Here is a 10,346-nt window from a genome sequence, read left to right as displayed (position 1 = left end):
CGTACAGAGACATATGGCGTGAGTGGGTAAAGAATGGATGGAAACTGCGCATGCGCATGGTGTAGGGCGAAGAAAGTGGTGCTCTTGAGTCACTGAGTTGGACAATAATAGGGAAACATAAATCCATAGCTCTTTTACTGCCAATTTCATATTAAAAATAAAAAACATTACACATTTTTCTTATTTGAATTTCATATATATATATATTTCAAAGAAAGTGCGGGGAAGACTAGTAATGTTAATATCAAAATTAGTCATATCACTAATGTGAATTTCAATAGGGAGGATAATGATTGTTCCATTCAATTACTCCAAATAGTTTTAATTTTGCTTTGTTTATATAAAAAAATTGATATCAAATCATCAAATTGGTATTAAATTTTTTAAATTAATGTAAATATTAAAATATTTTATTTATGTTTTTCATTAAAATAATATATATATATATATATATATATATATATATATATATAAAAGAAATACCAATTTTCAAATCCATAATAATTATAAAAGAGAATTATATGTCTCTCAAATCCATGATAATTATAAAAGAAAATTATGTATCTCTTTATAATGAAAAAACATAAATCAACTTGTTTTCTCTTTTTAAAACTTCAATTATACATATATTTTTTATATTGTTTAAATATTTCAAAAATAATATATATACAAGAATAAAATCATTTGTTTCAATAAATTATAAATTATTTTATTTTTTCAAACACTTAAAGTATATATATTTAATTTCTTATAAAAAAAATAGACCATATTATATTTAATAATATAAACATTTATATATAACATCAAAATGAGAACGATTTTGTGTTTCATAAGTATTATTTTGCATTATGAAATGAGAATTATTTTTCTTTTAAATTGGAAAAATTTAAATATCTAATTTTTATGTATTATGATTTGCACAATAACTTAATTGTGGAAGAATTTTTTTCTTGCTTGTTAGTTACAATTTTGTCTTTTTTATTTTCTATTTTCACAGACACCCATATATATCTCATAATAGCACATAACAACACATGGTACTAGTTCCTTTTATTCATGTTTTGATGTAATGATATACAATGTCTTACTTACTATGTAGGGAGTCTATACACTCCATAAAAGACTTGTGGCTTTTTTGGGGTTAAAGCTAACACCCAAAACCTAGCTTTCTCCCACAATATGAACATAGCAACAACTCCCCCAAATCCAAACACTGTTCCTATACTCAATGCTGACAGTGACATATTTTCATTTACACGACTCAACCATCCCACTTTAACATGAGGATTATTGCTAGTACTATTACCCTCTATCATAGGGTTTTCCTTTTGATTACTACATCGATCTATAGGGCACCCCCATAAGCATTTATTACTTTGAAATGAAGCAGCATCAAAAGTTGAAAATTGTGTCCCTGTTGGAATTGGTCCACATAAGTTGTTACATGAAACATCTAGAACCCGCAACCAATGTAAGTTAGAGAGTTCTTGAGGAATTTTTCCACTCAAATTATTTTTGGCCAAGTCCAACACCTCCAAAGTAGATATGTTACTAAGAGATGTAGGTATTGACCCTTCAAAGTGATTCCCAGACAGATTTAGCCAGCGCAAGCTGCTCATACTCCCTATGCTTGTAGGTATTTCTCCTACAAGATTATTGTTAGACAAATCAAATAAAGTGTTTTCCACATATACATCGGCAAATTCGGGGATTACACCTCCGGGTAGTAAAGATAGAATTAGAAATGAGTTTGTGTAATCTATTTCATTATTTTGTCCAAGGGAAGATACATTGGGTGCAAATCCCCTAAGTCTCTCAAGGTGAAATGGCATTCTTCCACTAAATTTATTGTTGGATAAATTCAAGTAACTCAACTTTGTGAGATTTGTAATCCATTTAGGAATATCACCATGGATATTATTATAACTAATATTTAATATCACCAAGTTATGGAATAATGCAAGGTGATTAGGCAATTCCCCTGTCAACCTATTTGCACTTAAATCTAGCCATTGTAGAGAAGTGTAATTGCCAAAGCTCTTAGGAATTGGTCCCTCTATACTATTTTGAGATAGATCTAAAATGATCAATGAAACTAGACCAATAATAGTATTAGGAATAGGGCAATAAATATTGTTATGGCTTATGTGCAAAGCCATAAGAGATTTTAATTGACCTATGCTATATGGGATGGCAGTTAAATTATTTGAATTTAAATTTAGAAGTTGGATTGAACGAAGATTTCCTAAATCCTTTGGAATTTCACCACTAAAGTTATTATTTTGCAATGTCATAGCCACAAGATTGCTCAAATTACCCAATTGAAATGGTATTCTCCCAAACAATTTGTTTTCTTCTAAACTAAGCTCCTCTAAGTTATGCAACAACCCCAATTCATTTGGTATTCTACCGTCCAAAATATTATCAAATAAATACATGGACGTAAGTGCAGTGCAATTGCCCAAATGCATAGGGATGTGACCATTTAAATAATTGCTTTCGAGATTAAGATAACCTAGGTTTCTTAGGTAACCCAAAGTCGAAGGGATTGGACCACTAAAATGGTTAGATGAAAGGTCAAGATGAGATAGGTTTATCAGCGAACCCAAGGTGGAAGGGAGAGGACCACTGAAATTGTTATATGAGAGGTCAAGATAAGACAGGTTTCTCATGTAGCTTAAGGTGGAAGGGAGAGGACCACTGAAATTGTTATATGAGAGGTCAAGATAATACAGGTTTCTCATGTAGCGCAAGGTGGAAGGGAGAGGACCACTGAAATTGTTATATGAGAGGTCAAGATAAGACAGGCTTCTCAGCGAACCCAAGGTGGAAGGGAGAGGACCACTGAAATTGTTAAATGAGAGGTCAAGATAAGACAGGCTTCTCATTGAATCCACAATGGAAAAGGATGGACCACTGAAATTGTTAAATGAGAGGTCAAGATAAGACAGGCTTCTCATTGAATCCACAATGGAAAAGACTGGACCACTGAAATTGTTACCTGAAATGGATAATGTACGGAGAGATGTGCAGTTGCTCAAAGAAGTTGGAATACTTCCACCCAGATAATAACTAAAATCGATGCTGAGCTGTTCCAACTCGATCAGGCGACCAAAGTCTGCTGGTATGGTCCCTGTGAAGTTGCTTCCTGAAAGGTCGATCCTTTTGAGGCGTGTGCAATTACACAGTGCTTTTGGAATAGATCCTCCCAGGTACTGATTGTCGCTAAGATCAAGTATTCTCAGCGCTTTAAGCTGCCCGAATCCCGGTGGAATCACTCCTGTAAAATAATTACCAGAGAGAATCAGCGTGTGCAATAAGGAGAGGTTGCCCGAATCTGGGGAAATGATACCTTCCAATCCGGAATTAGGAAGATTTATGGCAACAACTCTTTTACTAGTGTGTCCCCTGCAGGTAATACCATGCCAGGAGCACACCTTCTGTGAGTTCTCCGCGGTCCAGCTGGACAGCTTTCCAGATGGATCCGATTTGATATGTTTTTTAAAAGACAGAAGAGCTTCCAAGTCCCTTCTTTCGTGACGGTCCATTGATGATCGGAATTTGTCACTTTCCTCGTCCAGCACAGCACGTCCATTAAAAGCAAATTCATCAGAAGAAGCAGAATCGGTCCGATCATTACTCAAATTAACAGCTGCTGCACTTACAGTTAGAGTGGCCACCATGAATAGGAAGCACGGTAGCATCACAATAACAACGCCTTTAGGATCCATTTCTCCGTCTCAGAAACTCAAAACGCCCTGCAAAGTTGAGTGAGTTGTGTTGCTAGACATATGTACATATTTATAAGGAGAGCGGCTGTCACAGCAATAACACGGAAGGAAGGGATAGAGAAATCGCCGTATTGAGCGGGAGAGGAGAGGAGAGGGGTGAAGGAAGAAGTTGAGTTATTGACTGCTGGTCTTGCCGCGATAAACACGGAAATTGGCGTATAGAGCGGGAGATAGAAAGACCTATTGACTCCTAGGCGTTTTGGGTCGGGCCGTAAGGAGACCGGCTGTCATGAAGCCCCGCAGCAATAACACGGATGGAAGGGATAGAGAAATCACCGTATTGAGCGGGAGAAGAGAGGAGGGGTGAAGGACGAAGTTGCGGTATTGACGGCTGGTCTTGCAGCGATAAACGCGGAAATTGGCGTATAGAGCGGGGGAAAGAAAGAGCTATTGACTCCTAGGATTCTTGGGTTGGTGGTGAGAGTGGCTAAAAATTTGACTGAAACGATGTGTGATGTCATTCGAGAAAATGCGCGTAAGCTTCGTAAGTTTCCGGTCTTTTTGTGAATTGGAAAAATTAGGAAATGGCAGGATAAGATGCGGGTAAGCTTCCACTAAAACATTTTATAACATCTCTAATCATATACTGTTTCGTTTATAATAACAATTTAGAAAAAAAAAAGAATAAGTGGTGATGTGTCTTCATTTGTTCCGTTCAAAACAAAATGCTTTCAACTTTTATTTTATTTTACTTTTATAATAACTTGTTCTATTTGAATTTTTAAATAAATGTTAATGTGTTAATTAATTTATTTTAAATAGCTAGAGACAATCATATTAATTTATTTTAAATAGCTTGAGACAATAATATTGGTTAAAAGAAGTAAGCTTGAATTTTTTAGATTCACTTAGAATGACGTTGTTTAATATCTTATATTTCATAATTTAGGTTTAGTTGTGTATTTAGTTTATAATAGCATAGTTTAATGACTTGTCATTTTTGCTAGAAAAATAATGGAAATTTCAGTATGATTTTGATTATAAATCTAATTGATTTTTTTGGAAATTTAGGTTACTATCGTCAAGATTCAAGATTTTGGGTGCCCTAACATTTTTTTATGGTGCTCAATCTATTTCCACCATCAAAAAGAAGGTTCAAGCACTCCTAAAGTCAATTTTGTTGAATAAAATGACCTGATTCCGACTAACACTCATGCTTAAGTTATGAATAATGTCATAGTTTAAATATTTTTATCAATCTTAAATTTATTATTGGTATTTGGTTTTCTTTTACATAATTATGGTGATAGCATTTAGAATAAGACTTTAAGATTTTAATTTAATTATCAATAATTATTAACTGAATGATATGATTTTAACTTCCATAAATATTTTAAAAGAGTCACAAAACAAAACAAAGATTGAGATTTATCTCAAAAGTAGTTATGCTATTTTTAATTTTTTTATTAAAATGATTAATAAAAAAAGTGTCATATTAACATGTGTCATATTAAAATGATATGATTATACAAAACCCCAACAACATGTATGACCTATATCATTTAATGATGTTAATTACGTATGCACAACAAAAATTGATAGATCATTTATTGTAATAAATAACGATATCATCATATAAACACGATAAATTAAATATGGAGACTCGAAGGAAAAAAACACTAACAATGTGCTTAGCCTCTTTTCTTTATTTATTAATCATTTTCTACATAAATATTACAAAACTAGCCTTAATTTCCTTTTTGTCTAAATTTCAAAGATCATTGGGTTGTCAAGCCAAAGAGCATTGTAGCCTCAACCATTCTTTAGTCTCTTCATTCTTCAACCATTTCTTTCTTCATGGGTTCCTGTTGTTCCTACATCTTACAACTTCCATGTCCAACACTTCATGAATGTTACTTTCTTCCCCTTCTCTTATTTTTGTTGGAAAAATGTAAAGTTGCACCTATTAATTCCAATTTTTCTTAACCTTAATATTTTCTTGTGAATTTAGTTAGTCTTCTTATGTTCTTTATTTAGATATTTTCATTAAAAAAATATCAAGAAAAAAAATAGTAGCAATATAGAATGTAGAAATGAGGCTCTCAACTAGGGAAAAAACCCCTCCAAGGGGAAAACCCATAAAAATCTTCTCTTATTATAGAATCTACTTCAAATGGGGCAACAAAGACCCAATCCCTAGACCAAGTCCTCCCCCAAGTACCAAGTCAGCCCTCCCAGTCATGTCTTTCCATAATCTAACACCAACCAACTTCAAACTGCAACTTCGACTTTCCAGCTTTAGTACTATTGCTTTGACCTACAACTTTAGCCATGTAGTTGTTGCAGAAAATATAAGTCAATGCTTCAAGAAGTCTTCCTTGATCAAGGCATCTCCTTCCAAGATCAACGAAGTCAAACCAGAATATCTTTCTCTCCCAGCTAATTGATACTGCAACTCGAACCTACAATTTTGGCCTTCTTGGAAGCTGCAGAAACCCTAATCCTTTGCATGTGTGTGAGAAATAGAGCCCAAACACAAGATTTTCGTCCTTCCTTTCTTCTTTTAGACCTCCACTATCTTTTTCTCTTGCTTCCCACCTATAGATCCAACTTCCTTCTTCCACCATTTTATATCAGATCTATCACCCCCCTACAATATTAATGTAACACAATGGACCATCCCATCTATAGAGTCATCATGAATCACATGATTACATAGAAACCTAAGATTTATGATCTATGTAATTTACTGACATCGATCAACTATTCGATAATAATAAATAGGACATTTACTATCTGCATATGGGGTAACTAAGGTGGAAAAATGGGGGGGGGGATGTTGTGTTTTTATTTCCCCACCAACCGATGACTCGATGGGACGTGGCAACACCCCTTTCCCCCTCCCTACCACCCCTAGAGAACATTCATGTAACGAATAGCATGACAACCTTTGTTACAAGGAAACCCATGCAAACAAACACTTCAAGAGATATACTGAGGTATGTCATTGATCACAGTACTACACCCATGCATCGACTTGCTCACTACAATCCTATCAATCCATCCACATTCAATGAGGAGCCATTAATTGATGCCTCATTGGGATTCTACATGCTACCTATGGCTTTTCTCAGCAAACACATAGATGAAGATCATTATATTGAGGTGGCCTCGACAATTATTTTAATGTATTCATGTAAATTATATAAAGCGATGTATTAATATCAATTATGGGCAAAAACATGGAGCTGGGTTAATTTTTTTGGTGAAATAGGTTATGTTTTGGTGGAAAAAATAATGGCTCAATCGATCCATTCAAGCACCCTTGGGCGCTAAAAAAATAGCTCGATTGAGGGTTAAAAACTAATCCTTAATCTTTGAGAACAATGCCGCTCCCTTCAGCTGATCAAACAAGTCATCAATCCTCAACAAAGGGTACCTATTCTCAATCGTCACCTTGTTCAATTGCCCATAATCGATGAATAACTTGAGGGTACCATCTTTCTTCTTCACAAACAACATTGGTGCACCCCAACGCAACACACTTGGCCTAATGTAACCCTTGTCAAGCATTTCCTTTAACTGCAACTTCAATTCCACTAACTCTAGAGTGCTCATCCTATACGGTGCCTTTGATGCTAGTGCTACTCATGGTACCAACTCAATAGAAAATTCCACTTCCCTGTGAGGTGATAACTCTAAGATATTTGTTGGGAATACATCCTGAAACTATTGTAAAACTGGGTACCTGTTCAAGAGCTTAGCATCCTCAACATCCTTACCTTTGTCATTGGAACTATGCACTACAAATAAGACACACCCTTTCCTACAATTGTGCTTTGCCTACATACCTGTAACCATTCTAACCCGTGTCGCCTTCTTCTTATCATGCAAGAATCTCTACTCTCCATTATCATCAAAGCACTCAATAGCCCTATCATAGCAGTCTACCTTAGTACTATGAAGATACAACCAATCCATACCTAGAGGCATACTGTACGAACCCAATGGAAGGACATTCATATGCATTGATGTAGACATACCATTCAACTCAAATGCACAAAATCTTACCCAATGATGAAATCATTTCTTAGTACCTATAGCCAATTGCACTAACCAAGAATATGCATGTATTTCTTTATTCAAATCACGCTTATCCACCACGTCATGATTGATATAACTATAGTGAGATCTGGGGTCAATCAAAATAGAAACAACTTGCTCACAAATATTACCTTCCATCTCAATAATATATGCATGTTGATCAACCTGCTTATTATACAAAGATGCATAAATTCGAGGAATACTCTGTCCAACATCCCCAACCGTCTGTACTTCTTGAGCACTATAAATTTGCAGTATGCCACCCTAATGTTGCACACAATCTCTCCTATGATAATCCTAGCCACAAGTCCAATACTGTAAAGGCTTCATGTCATCACCCTTGTTCTACTCCTCATATTAAAATCCTTGCCCTTTGTCAGTTGTATTGAACCTCTTATGTGACACTACGTTCTCTTTGTTGCTTGTATCTGGTAATCTTCCTCGCTTCTTATCCCACTTTCCCTTTTTATTGTCATTACCATTCCACTCCTATTTGGATTCATACATATATTTCAATCGCTCATAACCACACTTTAAATTTTTTATGGCTTCCTCCAATGGTCTAGGCTCATCAATATCAATCTTGTCCTTGAATGTTACCGACAACCCAATGATGAATCTCTGAATCTTAGGTTTCTCCTCCTTAAGACAAGGCATATACCTGAATAAATCCAAGAACTTGCGAGTATACTCTTCGTTATTCATAGATCTTGTAACAACTCTGGTGAAAATTCAATGTAATAAAAGTAAATAAAGGAAAAATAATAACCATGGATGATGGGACACTTATTCCAAGTTGAATGTTGGTCAAAATCCTAGTGATGGGGATCACTTGTGATTGTTTATGGCTAAGGAAATTGGCAAAGGCAATGGCTAAGGCTTTGGAAAGGCAAAATGGCATTTTTGGCCCATGTAATTATGAAAATAATGGAAATTGAGAGAAAAGGGAGATGAAAGGTCACGAGTTGCATGTGAGGAGAAAATTGAAGGGAAATAATTGAAAATGAAGAAAATAGAGGCCTCATTCATAAAAAGGCTTCTAAGGATCAGTTGGTAACCTTTTGTCAGTTTAGTTTTGGAACTCTCTCATATTCTCTCTCTCTCTCTCATACTCTTGGAGACTTAGATTTTTCTTGGAGCACTCTTGGTGGGTGTGGTATACTTGGATTCTTGGATCAAGAAGGTAAAGGAAGAGCAGGAAAGAACAAGAGGGCATCGGGATCAATAGTTACATCATATTTTCTTGCAGGTACCAAGTTGCTATATTTCCTTCACTAGTTCTGGCATGCATCGCATATAAACGTGGATTTTTGGTTGTGATTTGTCATTAACATGGAGGATGGCCGAGATTGACAGTGGACTCCCTAGCATTTTCATCTCCTGGATATCCATGGTGATTGTGGGTTTACTTTCATTGTTTGTTTTCGGTTGGTTCTCATGTTTCCTTAGCTTGGGCTGAGTTACTAGTCCTAGAAGCCTTGGTTGGACAAATTCTCTAAAATCCCTAGGTGGGTTGAGTTACTAGTCCTAAAAGCCTTGGTTGGACAAATACTCTAGAAGCCCTACATAATATGTGGGTTGAGTTACTAGTATCGGAAGCTTTGGTTGGAAAAATGCTCTGGAAGCCCTGGAAGGCTTGGATGGAGACCGATCTGATGATGGTTTTGTGATGCTTGATAGTGAGGTGGAATCACTATTTGATGGGTTGAGGTGGATGGCCTCTGGAAGCCCTAGATGGTTTTGATTGATGTGTTCTATGAGATCCCACATTCATGCTTGGAATATGGCACAAGGGTGAATGGAAGAAGAGAGGTTTTTCTTAGCCATTCTAGGATTGGGTGGAACATGGAAGTCCCATCCTGAGTTTGGATTTTGTATCATTAATGAAAGGTTATTTCTCCTTTTATTTCTATGAGTATTATGGTGGATTATATGTGGTATATATGACTATGATTTCATTGATATTTATGTCCCTATTATGTTGGTTATTTATGTGTTTTATAACAACAACCATGTGTGGCTCTCATCATGTTTTTACTTGCAATTGAATGATCAATGTATCTATGACCTAATGGATGGAATGGAAGTTGATGTGTTGAGGCATCAATGATTCTTAGCAATTGTCAGCTAGGTATGAGACCCATATGCTCAGAACTCTTATTTACACCTGTAGATTACATATTCGCGATATGTTTGACAAAATGCATGTCATGGCTAGTAGGGGTTGAGTGAAGGTCTTGAACAAGTATTTGCTTTACTACTGTCATTTCCATGTTATTTTACTGATATGAAGAGATGGTTCAATTCTTGGCAGTGACCTGGGCTCTGGGCTTGAAAAAGTGGCTCAAATCCCGGAGTCGTTGGAATATCACTAACAAATTTAGTCTCTGGTCGCTAGCAAGTAAGCCTATGAGAGCAACTTTCAATTTCTTGACGCTACCATGCCTACAACATGAGAGCCACTGAGGCTTAAGTTGTCCAAACTTTCAGTGGGACCTAAGGGAAAGCTTT

The sequence above is a fragment of the Pinus tabuliformis genome, chromosome 6 (genome assembly GCF_031772625.1).
Source record: "Pinus tabuliformis cultivar Carrire ecotype Pingquan chromosome 6, CPIR1, whole genome shotgun sequence".
NCBI lineage: Eukaryota > Viridiplantae > Streptophyta > Pinopsida > Pinales > Pinaceae > Pinus > Pinus tabuliformis.
The sequence above is the reverse complement of the archived record's forward strand: the minus strand, read 5'-3'. Positions refer to the sequence as shown.